At 36.5% G+C, this 14,260-nt stretch overlaps 1 protein-coding gene and 1 pseudogene across 1 annotated transcript in view; one reads left to right on the top strand and one right to left on the bottom strand.

Annotated features, from left to right (window-relative positions):
• The window catches only part of ME1 (malic enzyme 1, NADP(+)-dependent, cytosolic), a gene marked incomplete at its 5' end in the record, with an annotated part of 55,981 nt that overhangs the window by 27,175 nt on the left and 14,546 nt on the right, over positions 1-14,260 (bottom strand). The window lies entirely within an intron of this gene.
• Positions 1,069-3,498, top strand: LOC103592700 (annotated as a pseudogene).

The raw sequence follows: 14,260 nt of genomic DNA, 5'->3' as shown, positions 1-14,260 counted from the left end.
CCATATTCTTGTTCATTATGCTTACTAAAGAAAAAATTAGTCAAAAAAATCATATAATTTAGTTTCTACTTTCATTAGGAAGCATCAAATTGTTCAGTAAAACTCATCTAGGGTCATAGCCTTTTTAGAATTAGTCACAGGTCCAAAAGAACAAATAGTTGCTATAAACCTAGACTGATTTTGTGAATGAACACTAAATATTCTCAAACATTTCTTCTTTTGTGTTTATGAGACAAGATTTTTTAAAAGTACCTTTTTTTTTTTTTTTCCTTTTTATCTTTTTTACTGACCAGTAACAGGATCGCAACCCTTGGTGTCGTGCCCGTACCGGGGACCGGCAACGGGATCGCAACCCTCGGTGTTGCGCCCGCACCGCGCTCAGCCAGTGAGCGGGAACCGGTCTCCACATGGGATCCGAACCCTCAGCGGGAGCGCCACCGCGCTCCCAAGCGGCGCACTCTCCAGTGCGCCACCGGGCCGGCCCTAAAAGTACCTTTTGAAAATATTTTTTAAAAACTGACAATATTGAGATCTTTATAATTTTCACAAAATTTGCAGGAGTGGGTGTCCTACCTGTTACTCCCATCCTCATCTCTCTCAGCCTCACGGCTGTGAAATTTATTTCATTTACATATCTCAATCACAGAGATTAATTAAGCATAACTCTAGCATGTAAAAGTGGCTAACCTAATGATAATGCATTAGTCACAAATAAGAAAAAAGAGGTAATTGGGGGTGTCAAATAATTCCCCTCAAATATTTTGGTAATTATTTGACTTTGATTTAGAGGAAGTGGTAGATTTGAATGGCCCTAATTCTTCATCATCCCTTTCCTGTGTTAATATTCTTTGCCATGTAACTTTACAGTTCCTTCCACAAAAGGCAGAGTATACTTTCTTCCCCCTTGTCTCTGGACTTGAATGTGTGGCTTACTTTGTTCCATACAATGTGGGCTGAAATGAGCATGTGCCAGTTCTAAGCCTAGGCTTTAAGAGGAACTGGTGTTTCTGCTTGCCCTCTTGTACTCTTACCATAGCTTTAGAAGTGCATGACCTGGACAGACACAAGATGGCAGATAGTGTGGAACTAAAGCAAATGGTTATGAGCCTTAGAGTTTCTGAACTCCAAGTACCATTGCACTATGCTGGGAGAAACAAGCATGGACGCAAACACAGAGTTTTCACAAAAGCCCCACATTTGCTAAAGGCTGGCTGTAGTCTTGCTGTACAAATGAAAATTAAAGAACTCAAGAGGTGGCAGTTCCCCCAGAAAATCATGATGACTGCAGACTTGTCCATCCCCAATGTATATTCAAGTCCTATGCCAGCAACTTTTATCTCCATCTACCATTCTACAACTCACTTATGATGGTCACCCTGCATTATCACTGGTATTCTCTGTTTCTCTTCTGGGACCTAAATATGAAACGGAACTTCTACATCTTACAGCAGCTCTTCACCCAGTCCATCTGGGTATAAAACTTCAAAAATCAACATTTTATGATTTACTGGATGAACTGATGAAAACCACCCAGTCTAGCATCAGAATATTTCTGGGGCCAAATGTGACTTCACAGTGCAGGTCCAGTTAAGAGTTTTCTTTTATCGGAAACGAGTTGTCCACAAGAAGATCACTTCCCTCCCAATCTTTGTGTGAAAGTGAATACAAAACCTTGCAGCCTTCCCAGGTACCTTCCACCTATGAAAATGGTGTGGAACCAAAGCAACCCACCCAACCAATTGATATCCCTTCACTTGTCCGACTATCCACAACAATTCCAAGCATCATTGTTGTTTCTTGGACTGCAGACATTGGAAGAAACTATTTCATGGCAGTATATCTTGTAAAGCAGCTGTTCTTAACAGTTCTTCAGAGGTTATGAGTAAAGAAAATAAGGAATCCAGATCATTCTAGAGCTTTAATTAAAGAGAAATTGACTGTGGATCCAGACAGTGAAATAGCCCCAACCAGCCTAAGGGTTTCCCTACTATGTCCACTTGGTAAAATGAGGCTGACAATTCCATGTCGGGCCCTTACATGTGCTCATCTGCAGTGTTTTTTGATGTAATTCTTTATATTCAGATGAATGAGAAAAAACCAACCTGGGTTTGTCCTGTCTGTAATAAGAAGGCTCTGTATGAACACCTTATTATTGATGGATTGTTTATGGAGATCCTAAAGTACTGTACAGACTGTAATGAAATGCAGTTTAAGGAGGATGGCTCTTGGGCACTGATGAGATCAAAAAAAAGTAGTACAGGAAGTTTCTGCCTCTTCCAATGGAGTTGATAAATGCTTCAGCTCCACACTGGAGCATCAGGTGGCTTCTCACCACCAGTCCTCAAATAAAAACAAGAAAGTACAAGTGACTGACCTAACCATAGACAGTTAATCTGAGGAAGAGGAAGATGTGGAATATACTATAAAGCATATGCACTTCACAGGGCCTGGTTTTCCAGAGCCTTGTAGTTTCAAATATTGACCTTGCAAGGACAGGAAATTTTCCTCAGGCTATAAGTCTCTGTTGCAAGATAAGAATTGTAGCACAGCAGGTTGCTGGCTCAAGGACAGAATAGTTACTGATTGTTACGTAAAGATACTGAGATTGCTGTAAGAAGGAATGTTTGCTAAGATCAAGCTTGTGTTGATAAGATCACTTAATTGTTTACTGGAATGTCATCTGGCTTGTTTCACTGAAAGTTACCAGCCTATACTGTTAAACTATAACCCCACCTTTGTTCTCTTCCTGTAACTTCCTTGTCTGGAAAATAAATGCAGGAAGAGAACCCCAATTTGGCATTACTTTCCCAAGGAAGGGATCCCTCTTGCTTGAGGATTCCAGTGGGAGATTAACCACTTCAGGGCCTCTCACTGCTCAGAGGCTTTGAGTAATCCTTTGCGTCTGCATCACCCAGGGGAAGTTGGGTGACAAATCCATGGGGGGCAAAGCAACACAAAGCAACAAGAAGAGCCATCTGCCAAGAGGACCTGTCCTTCCCCACCACCCACATCACCACTAACTGATAAAGGCATTTTAAGTCTTCCACATCAAGCATCCCCAGTATCCCACACTCCAACCCTTCCAGCTGTAGACACAAGCTACATTAACACCTCCCTTATCCAAGACTACAGGGATCCTTTCCACATGACACCCATGCCTTATGACTTACAAGGACGAGATTTCTTTCCATTCTTATCAGGAGACAATCAGCATTACAACACCTCCCTGCTTGCTGCTGCAGCAGAAACAGCAGTTTCAGATGATTAAAACATCCTACACTCTTCTCGTCCCCCCCCCCCACAAATGTTTCTCAACCAGTTAAGCACAGGAGGCAGTACTTCTCTGCCAACCACTAATAAAGCCATAGTGGAAATAACAACAGCCTGGTATCCTCCAACAGCCTAAGAGAGAGCCACAGCCATACCATCACAAACAGGAGCAGCACAGACACAGCATCCTTCTTTGGCATTATACCAGACATCATTTCATTGGACTGATTCCCTTGTCCCTGATGCTCCCATCCCTGTCCCAGATTAAATGAACTTGGCAGAAAGAAGAGAACTTTGTGCTCTGTTTTACCTTATTCTGTTTAGAAAAGTACACAAGTGTACTTTTGTACACTTGTTTACAAAAAAAGGAAAGAAAAGACAAACACCCACAAATCACCTTCAGTTCATTTTTTCTGGATCCTGAAAAATTTTCATCATTGGTCCTGGTTTTGGTTATATTTTACTTCAATGGCATTATTTTATTTTCAATAACAGAAAAGGAATAACACATAAGAAGTTTTAAATTGTGGGGGGGAGGTGGGGAAGGATAGTTTGATTTTCATTTTCTAAAAATGACAGACGGATTTTGCTTGTGTGTGTACGTGCATATTTTATCCATCCTTAAGTTATAAATCTCATCTGTTCCACTGCATTTCCTATATACTTTCAAGACATAGCTGTGGGTATGGATGTTCAGTGTGTGTGTCTTTGAGTATTTTTCTGTCATTACTGTTCTCTCTCCTCCTATGTTTGCATTCAGCTAATGTATCAGTTGCCTGCTTCTTTCAAAGTGCTTTGAAGGTCTTGAACTCACATGTGAGCATCTTTATCAACTATTCCAATTGCATGTTCTCCATCAAATATTCTCTCTTATTTGCTATAATACCCCCTGAGAATATGTTTTAGAGCTACTGGAGAAAAGCTGTCTGGGTAAGGAGAAGGCTTAGTAGACCTGTAAATAAGACACTTTTGTCTACTTCTTTATTTTCAATCTGGATTACAGTATTGTGTATTTAAACCAAGACTGTGAATACCTGTTTTTCTGGCCACGGGGTAACATGTTTTCATGTAAGATCTCCATGCCAAAGTAGGAAGTAAAAATAGCTTGGAAAGCCCTGTTGAGTGTCTTATGCAGCTAAAAGAGGTAAGGTTACATCACCTCAGAAAGAAAAATAGGCAGCCAATTATCCTAAAGTAAATTCTGTTTGGAAAATACAATGCACTATATGTGTCAAATCTGTAGAAATCTACTATTTGATAAGCAGTTGAAATTCAAAATGGGTTGGGTCCTTAGTCATTTTTACTCTCTGGTTCTGAGTGTACTCATTTTCTTAGCCTGTCTACCTTATTTATTTTTTTCTTCACCATTTGGCGACAAGCATGACATAGGAAAGTCATTTTTTTAGAATTTATGGATCAGTCTAATCTCATATTAATAATGGAACATGTAAATATACTGAAAACTGTTTTTCAGGAGATGAGTCAGGGTTGAAGGGAAGGGAAAAGTGGTTCTACTTGTATTCCAAAATTCACATCAGAGAAAGTATTATGTTCTCAGGTGTGGAAAATATTTTTTAGTTGATTGAGAGTGCAGGTGTAACAGAAAAGATAAAGAAGGGACATAACGATTTCTAGTTCTCCAGACTGGATTTTTATATCACAACTGTTAATGTGTTCTCAGAGTTGATGAAGGACCACCTTTGTGTATAAACTTGTCATTTTAAGCATTGCATTGGTAACAAAATGACCTACTTTAATCCAGGCAGAATTCAGTTGTATGATAAAATTAATGGTTCACATGACTATGTGGCATCTAAAAATAATGTTTTTATAGCATCTCTCATATAGTTTATATATGTATCCATAAAGGAGTGTGTGAGAGTAACAACTGACTTAAATAGTCTTCCGCTTTGCATGTGTATTCCACACATAAGTGGCTGAATATAGTCACAGAACAATTTGCAATAAAAAAACCGGATATTAATTGTCAGTTCAAATAGGAAATAGTTAAATTTTTTAATGAATCTGGTGTTATGGTGAATAAACACTTTAAGAACTCTCATTGCCATATTAATTTAGGCTGATTTCTAAAGGTACCATGATTTGTATTTAAATTTGGATTGAGGTAGAAGTTACTACAATTGTGGGAACTATAGTAATACATATTTATATTGCAGTAGGAAATAGATTTCTGTTAATTCAACTACCTCAGGTAAAATAACAGTTTTCTTTAAAAAAAAAAAAAAAAGAAAAGAAAAGAAGTGCATGACCTGGCTGGCCTGCTGGTCCAGGAAGAAAGAGAATCTTTTGAAGCAGACATGGACCCAATCAACATCATCAGTAGTTTAGTGCACCCAGCCAACATCATCAGAGCTGTCCCATTTGACTCAAAGATGAATAAAAAATAAATAATCATTGTTGTACATCACTGAGATCTTGTGGTTTTAAACACAGCAATAACCAACTGATACTGGGAGTGATTTTAATTTTGATTATGTATCCCACCATTTTTTTACTCAATGTTGTTCCTTCCTATCTATTGCTCTGGGAGTAAGACTTTCCTTTCTTTAAAATGATTTAATTAAAAAATGTGTTTGCAATCCCCTTGCTACCTCAATGCCTTTCATTACACTTGCCTTCATTACTTGGCAAAAAATATCTTGCATTATTAGAAAGAAAAGAGAAATTCTGGATAGAAATAAGAATTTGGAACCATTTAAGTTACAATTTTTAACTGTATAAATTATTTCCAAACTATTTCTGGAAGTAGTATAAGCTAAAATCTATGACTATTTTGATTCTCACATAGTGAAACTTCCAGGAGAGGTACCAAATAAAGTTGTGACTTGGGGAGGCATATTCCCTGGGAATAACTATTTTCAGCTTCAAGTATTCTGAACAAAACATGACATGGTTTGGGCTTGTTACTCTTTCCCAGAAATGCATATACTCAACTGCAGGTATAAAGGTAAGAATCTAGACTAATATCTATCTGAGGCCCTATGTGACAAATACTACAGAACTCCAAAATGCTTATAGCATGACTTCCTGTACACTTGAGGCAAAAGCCTAAGCTATGTTTCCCAGACTCTCTTGCAGCCAAGGCTTCTGAATTAAACACAGCATTCACCAAACTGATATACCCTCACAGCACGTTGAAGGAGAAAAGGGCATCATGAAGTGGTAGCCATGGGGTTCTTCTGGAAGCTTGTGCTGATAGTGTTTTGGTTTTTCTCAGGTAGATACAATAGTCTCTAGATCTAGCACACCTCCAATAGGTGGGTGCTAAGTAATAGTGGTGTAGCTACCATATTTGACAGCTTTCCTGTTTGTGGCTGAAACATTAATTCTTGAGTCAGCAGCAGTAGCAGTGGCAACGAAGTTTCCCTTGCTAATGAGGATTTGCTTTGTAAGAATTGTTCTGAAAGCTCAACATGAAGCTACTTCTTCAAAAGTTTAGAAATTTGCTTTTCAGGATGTTTTTATGAACAAGGGAACTTGTCTAATATGTACTACATTCTCTAACAAAGAAAAAAGATATGAGGATAATTATTTACCTACTCCAAACTAGCTATAGTCATCTCAATGAAATGTTACATAATAATTTGAGGGCTGCTGAGAAAATTCTTTTCTTTTAGAAAAGACCAAATGAGTTGCAGGGTTTGCCTATTAGTCTTTTTGGCTTTCCACCTGAAAAAATATAAATATTATATAAATATAATTAAATAAATTTTTTTAAATATCTTAATATATCACATTACTTTTATGTCCAAATATTGAAACCTTTTTTCATCCTGTGTCATGGAATTCTAATTGTCTATCAATATTCATTCTCTCCTTTTTTTTTTCTTTTTTACTATTTATTTACTTATTTTCTTTCTCTCCTCTTTAATACTATTTCCCAGTTTTAGCCAGCCACATGGCTACCCAGATGGAAACTATTTCTTAGCCTCCTTGCAGCTTAGAGTGACATAAGACTACCTTCTGGCCAAAGGGATGGAATGGAAGTGAGATGTGCAACTTCTGTGTTGCATCCCTAAAAGGGAATGAGGCTCACTACCCCAGTCCATTCCCCACACTTCTCAGCTGGCTGAAAGATGGTGATAACTGAAAAGCTCCTTTGCACCCAGAGATGGATGAGGGGGTACATCCTAAGTAAGTCTTTGGTCTGCCTACCTGTACACTGTTAGGTGATCAAGTCACCATATTTTGGAGTCTCCTTATACAGTAGTTTAGCTTAAAACCTAGTCTCTTCATTTTATATATCTGAAAAGAGCATAGACTCAGGAGGACACTTTGCCTTGATAAGCCCTTACCTTTCAGGAAAGCCAGTGACCAAACCATCAAAACCAATTATTCCCAGCCAAATTCCTGCTTATTGCAATTTAATATAGTTCCTTTTTGCTCCACTTTGTTCCATTATCCTTAAAGAATCTTTTGTATATTTGAAGACAGATATTTAATCACAACATCTCCTTTCCCCGGTGAGGAACTGTAGTGTTTTTAATCTGTTCTCATGGGCCCATATTTCTTCCCTGTAATCAACATGGTGGCTCTACTCTGAACTCTCGGATGTTTTCATCACGCTTGAAATACCACAGAACTGAAAACTGTACTCTGTCAAAGGGATAACCAATACTGAATATAGTCAAGGATCCTGCTTTCGAAGTTCTATTAATGTATTCCAGTATTGTGTTTTATTTTCTAATAACAGTAAAATATTTTTTTTTCCTTTTTGTCTTTTTTCGTGTCGGCAACGGATCGCAACCCTCAGTGTCGTGCCCGTACCGGACCGGGACCAGCAACGGGATCGCAACCCTCAGTGCTGCACCCGCACCTCGCTCAGCCAGTGAGTGGGAACCGGTCTGTATGTGGGATCCGAACCCTCGGCGGGAGCGCCACCACGCTCCCAAGCGGCGCACTGTAGCAATGCGCCACCAGGCCGGCCCCATAACAGTAAAATATTATAATTAATCTTTACCTTGTGGCTTACTCCCAAATAGAAAGCAGAAAACCCATGAAAAGGATCATGAGGGAAAAGAACATTTATAAGATTTTCAGGATTATTAACAGAATAGGAATAGGAAATAGTAAAAATAGTTTTAAGAAGAAAATACACCCCTGATTTTTTTTAATTTTCAAAAATGCTTGGGCTCACCAAATGCATAGATTCCACACAATCCATGGTAAAACAGCATAGCTCACAGTGTGAAACAGAAGAATTAGTAGCTCACAGGGAAGGCTTGTTGAAAGCAGCTGGGTGGGTGTTTCCACTCTGAGAAAACATCCAGTTCTTGACCATTCAACTACTGACAAACAACATGACAATGAAAACATATCCAACTGCTTTTGGTATATAGTTTAAAATACACTTGCATATGATATCCAGGAATAGGTTCTAGTGAAATCTATTCCTTTTCATTAGATTACCAAGCCAAAAAGTAGCTACCCATATAAGAAAATAAAACTAGCAAAAAAGTCTTAGAGATAATTTTGTTAGTAGATGAAATAACTCAATTAAAACTGGTACAATATGTGCTCTTGCTAAAAGTAGCACATAAATAAAAGAAGAATCTGTTTATATTGAGTGTGAACCTATAAATCCATAATTTAGAATATGTTGAACAATCTGAAAGTATAATAATCCTCTTTTTCTTAATGCAATGATTCAAAAAAATTTTTTAGCAGTTCAGTGTCCCAGAATATCCAAAATAGCACATTTAAAAAATTTGAAATGTATTTTATAGTGTTGTCATTACTGTTGATTGTAGTCAATGTATCAATAGTTTGTGACATATCTTGTTGGCTAGGGACATAAATAACTAGTAGGAGAATGCATTCTAATAGCTAACAGCAAATAAATTTTTACTTCTGAAGACTTTTCATGACATTCAGAAAAATAAAGAAAAGCTCCACAATTAGACACAGAAAATGCCATCCATAAATGATGGTGTAGAACATGGGACTATGACTCAGGATATCAGAGTCCTTAGGTTCTTTCACTTACTGCATGACCTTGGACAAGTCCTTCAATACTTCTGTTGATCACGGTTTCTCCATCTATAAGATGGTTTGGATTGGTGATAATGGCAGTGCTGGTGAGAATAAAACAGATTTGTGCTTTCCAAACTAACTGAGGGCCAGAGTTACTTGATGAAAAAGAGATTACTGAGCCTTGCTTCCAGAGCTAATTCAAATCTAATTCAATTCCAGGGTAAGGGCCTGGAACCTATATGTATTTTTTTTAAAGCTTCCCAGGTTGTTAGAATTGATTAGCTAGTTTTGAGAATCACGAACTAAACAATCTATCACATCCTTCCAGAAACACATGTGATATGTTTTTAAAAAAATACAAAATGAGTTCTAAACAAGGAAAGCTACAGAGTAATACAAATTGGCAGTCACAGATTTCCAGTATTTTTTTTTGGAGGGGGGTTGCTGACAACCTGAAATATAATGAAAAAATTTTAATGTGGTTTAAGCGCCTTAAATCATCTAGAATGAGGAGCAAATCATAAATAAAGCTAATGTTGTATGAAAAGAAAATATCTATTGCTTTACCATAAACATCTTGATTAATCATAGTATCACCACTGGCAGCTCCTAGAACTCCACTGAAGCCAAAACTCAGCCAGAAGACATTCCATCCAGTAAGGAACATAAATTACCCACAGCCTCACCCCCAAAGGCTTGATTCCTGGTGTGACTTACAAATGCTGAAAGAATACTGAAAGAAGGCCAGGAATCATGAAATGGCAATACTAGCATTACTGAAGGACTCTACTTGACAAAAACAGAAGAATTAAAAGACAAAAAAAAAGGTCTCCCAAGTATTTTCTATACCATTTTCAAAGTTAATTTGATTATCTGGTTTAAATTAAAGAAACTATTGGAATGTGATGACCTTTTCTAGATCTGGTAATATTGAGGTGATGACTGCCTTTACCTTTGGACCTTTATTTTCTAGACCAATGGCTCGCTTTTCTTCTTTTTTAAAAAAATATGATTTGGAATACATATTCTTTGTGCCAATCACTTCAGTTGGATATGGAGATAGTGGATTTCTTTCCCCTTCATTCTCTATTTTTCAAAAGCATTTTCCTTGCTGAAATGCTTTTTGCCTTCCTTCAGCAAAGTATATGTAGGCACCTCTTACCTCAGAAATTCCAAATTCTATGGTGTTGCTTTTCTTTTTTTCTAAAGTCTCTAAATACACCACACATATGGATAGCTGGGAATTTTTTTGTGGTTTCATTTCCTTAATTTCTCCTCCACCCTTATTTTGTGCTGATTCTTAGTATAGAAGATACAACCAAATTGAATTACTAACTTTTCTAAAGCACATATGTTGCAGTGGAAGCAAGGAGGACGATAGGTGGCAAAGATCGTCAAGATTTTGGGTTATCAAATAAATTATTTATAGAGTACCATTGATAAATTTGTATTCTTTCCTACACTAGGAACTAGATGAACTCTTCCACAAGTACCCACCTCGAATTCATGCCTACTTAGACTAACTGCCCCATTTTACTGGCCTGTTTTTGCTGTCAAGTCATTAGTTTGTCAGAGTTGAGTCTGGCCCCTCTTTGGATCTGTAGACACAGCCTTCTCAATGCACTGTCAGTGGCATTTCACTGTAGTAGTTGCAATACAGGTATATGTGCTTGCTAAAGAGTCCAGAGCTATGTTTCATCATCTCAGGACAAAATTTAAAAAAGATAAATGACGTGACAAAAGTATAATAAGGGGTACAGAATGATCATAATATAAGATAGTAGGTGGTAAGCTACATCAACATTTAATTTTCTATGTTAAAAACCAAAGTGTGTAATTCTCTGACTGTCTAAAGGACACATGCATATAATCTTTGGCCTCTCCTCTCTTTAATACCTACGTATACACATATCATACTCTACATGACATGGAAAAGAGAGAGAAATAATCAAGCCAGACACTTTGCGCCAAACTACAGTCTCTTAGGAGTGGTTTTTCTTTAAACCACAGTATATGAAATGTATTAATCATCATTCAAAGCATAAAAACAACAAAGGAAAGGAAAACTTTCTCCATACAGCTGGAGTTTCAAGCCCTAGACCTAAAGATTATTCTCTCAGGAAGGAAATAACTATGTTGTCAAAACTATGTTTATAACATATAATATACCTTTCACTGTCTTTCTACAGGAGCTCCAAAACAGCATGGTACTGGCATAAAAATAGACTCTTGGACCAATGGAACAGAATAGAGAACCCAGAAATCAATCCACAGATTCACAACCAACTGATTTTTGACAAAGGCAACAAAAACATACATTGGGGAAAAGACTCCTTCTTCAATAAATGGTGCTGGGAAAACTGGACATCCACATGCAGAAGAATGAAACTAGACCTGCACCTCTTGCCATATACCAAAATCAACTCAAAATGGATTAAAGACTTAAATATAAGATCTGAAACTATAAAACTACTGAAGGAAAACACAGCGGAAACAGTTCAGCAAATAGAACTGGGTAAAGACTTTATGAATAAGACCCCAAAAGCACAGGCAACAAAAGGAAAAAGAAATAAATGGGATTATATCAAACTAAAAAGCTTCTACAGGAGCTAAACATTAAACTATAAATCAAAAATACAATAAAGTAAAATTACTTAAACAGAAAAAAATAATATCAAAATCAAAACAAAATTCCAACAACACTACAGTCTTATTCTGGGTTAGATGAAGACTACCCTTCATAATATGTGTTAATGTCCTACTTTTTGGTTTGAGTGTCTGTCTTAGCATTAATTTGGATTATTAGTAAAAGACAAAATGTATTTATTTAAGGAATAGTCTATTGGTTTAGTTTCTGGGCTGGTTTCTTTTGTGGCTTCTTGTCCTCCCTGAAAATGCTCCAAGTCATCATTGTGAAATACAAATGCCAGTCATGCTGGCACTGCTCCGTTTTCATCCTCTCTACTGTTTTTATGCTCCCTCTAATTTTTATTTTAGAAGGTTTTTATTTTTTTAATGAAATTATTGGCTTGTTCACATTAAAATGTACTAATCTTAGTTGATTAAATTGATACATCAATTTTTCCTACTATAAAATACTAAAGCAAGATATTTGAGTAGTATTATTAGTGACCAAGTAATTGATTTCAATCAACCTTACTAATATTGATGAATTATTTAAAATATTGATATTCTATAGCATAAACCCCTTCCATTGCACATACAGATATGAGGTAAATGATAGAAAATGCTATAGTTGTGATGTTGAAGATGAAAACAGAAAACATGCTAGAATAATCATTAACTAGTCTGATGATGATATAACTCTAAAGATAAGTTGACCTCACACTTTACTTTTTAGTTTTTGATTTTATGTCTTTTAAGAGTGAAGACTTGGGGCCTTTGTCAAAGATCAGATTGCTGTAGGTGTATGGGTTGATTTCTGGGTTCTCAAAAAATGCTCAACATCACTCCGCATCTGGGAAATGCAAATCAAAACCACTTTGAGATACCATCTCACTCCAGTCAGGATGGCTAATATCCAAAAGACTGAGAATGATAAGTGCTGGAGAGGTTGTGGAGAAAAAGGAACTTGCATAGACTGTTGGAGAAAAAGGAACTTGCATACACTGTTGGTGGGACAGCAAAATGGTACAGCCTTTATGGAAAATGGTATGGAGGTTCCTCAAAAAATTACAGATAGATCTACCGTATGATCCAGCTATTCCACTGCTGGGAATATACCCAGACGAATGGAAATCATCATGCCAAAGGGATACCTGTACCTCCAATATTTATTGCAACACTATATACAATAGCCAAGAGTTGGAACCAGCCTAAATGTCCATCATCTGATGAGTGGATAAGGAAACTTTGGTATATCTACACAATGGAATTCTACTCTGCTATAAAAAAGAATGAAATACTACCATTTGCAACAACATGGATGGACTTAGAGAAAATTATATTAAGTGAAACAAGTCAGGCACAGAAAGAAATACCACATGTTCTCACTTATTTGTGGGAGCTAAAAATAAATAAACATACAAACAAAAGGGGGCAGGAGGAAGAAGACACAACAATCACAACAATTCCTTGAACTTGTTAAGATGAATGAACAGATATGATGTGGGGGGTGGAGAGAAAGAAGGGGAAAGAGGAATGAGTAAAGGGTCATGAAAATCAACCACATTGTATATTGAGAAGTTAAAATAAAAAAATAAAATAAAATAAAATTAGTTGGAAGTTCTCTAAAAAAAATAAATATGCAAAATAAAAGTGAAGGAGTTTTACCAACAATTTTTTTACTTTAAAACTTTATGATATTTTTATATATTATAAACAATTACAAGTTAATAAAATTAACAAAATGATTATTATCAGTTCTCAGGAGACTCTTGTAAAAGTACTGAGGGGGAAGGATAACAAATGCAAAAAAAACATATAAACTTCAAAGCAAGATTATACCAACTTACTAGTTATTCTAAGATTTTATTAGTTCCACAACAAAATCAATAGAATTCTGACTGTTTAAAAACATAAAAGTAATTAATTAAAATGTAATATGTCTCTTTCATATTAAATAGCGCACAAGCTATTAAATATATAACAGCCTTTTAAGTTGTAACTTTATCTTGGCAAGCAGAATATATACATTTTATTTTGGCAAGTAAAGGACATGAAGTAAGAGTGACTGATTAAGTCTAGCCAACAACTTCACAGTTATTCCAAGTATTGCAATACATGGAATTTGGAGCCTCAACTGGGTAAACCAATGCTAAAATTAGTTGAGATGCTAAAATCTATTTATGTTTATATAGGTTTCACATAAAAATGTCATTAGAAATAACAAAAGAAAAGCACAGTCATAGACTTCTACTTTTTGGATTCTTGAATGTTTTCCATACCTAAGGACAAAACAATTTGTATAACTTTTTCCATGACTCCAACTATTACATGCTGATGATCCTCAAATTCCTATCTCCAGCCCAGACCT

Source organism: Galeopterus variegatus, unplaced genomic scaffold (genome assembly GCF_000696425.1).
Source record: "Galeopterus variegatus unplaced genomic scaffold, G_variegatus-3.0.2 Scaffold1202, whole genome shotgun sequence".
In the NCBI taxonomy this organism is placed as follows: domain Eukaryota; kingdom Metazoa; phylum Chordata; class Mammalia; order Dermoptera; family Cynocephalidae; genus Galeopterus; species Galeopterus variegatus.
The sequence above is the reverse complement of the archived record's forward strand: the minus strand, read 5'-3'. Positions and strand labels throughout refer to the sequence as shown.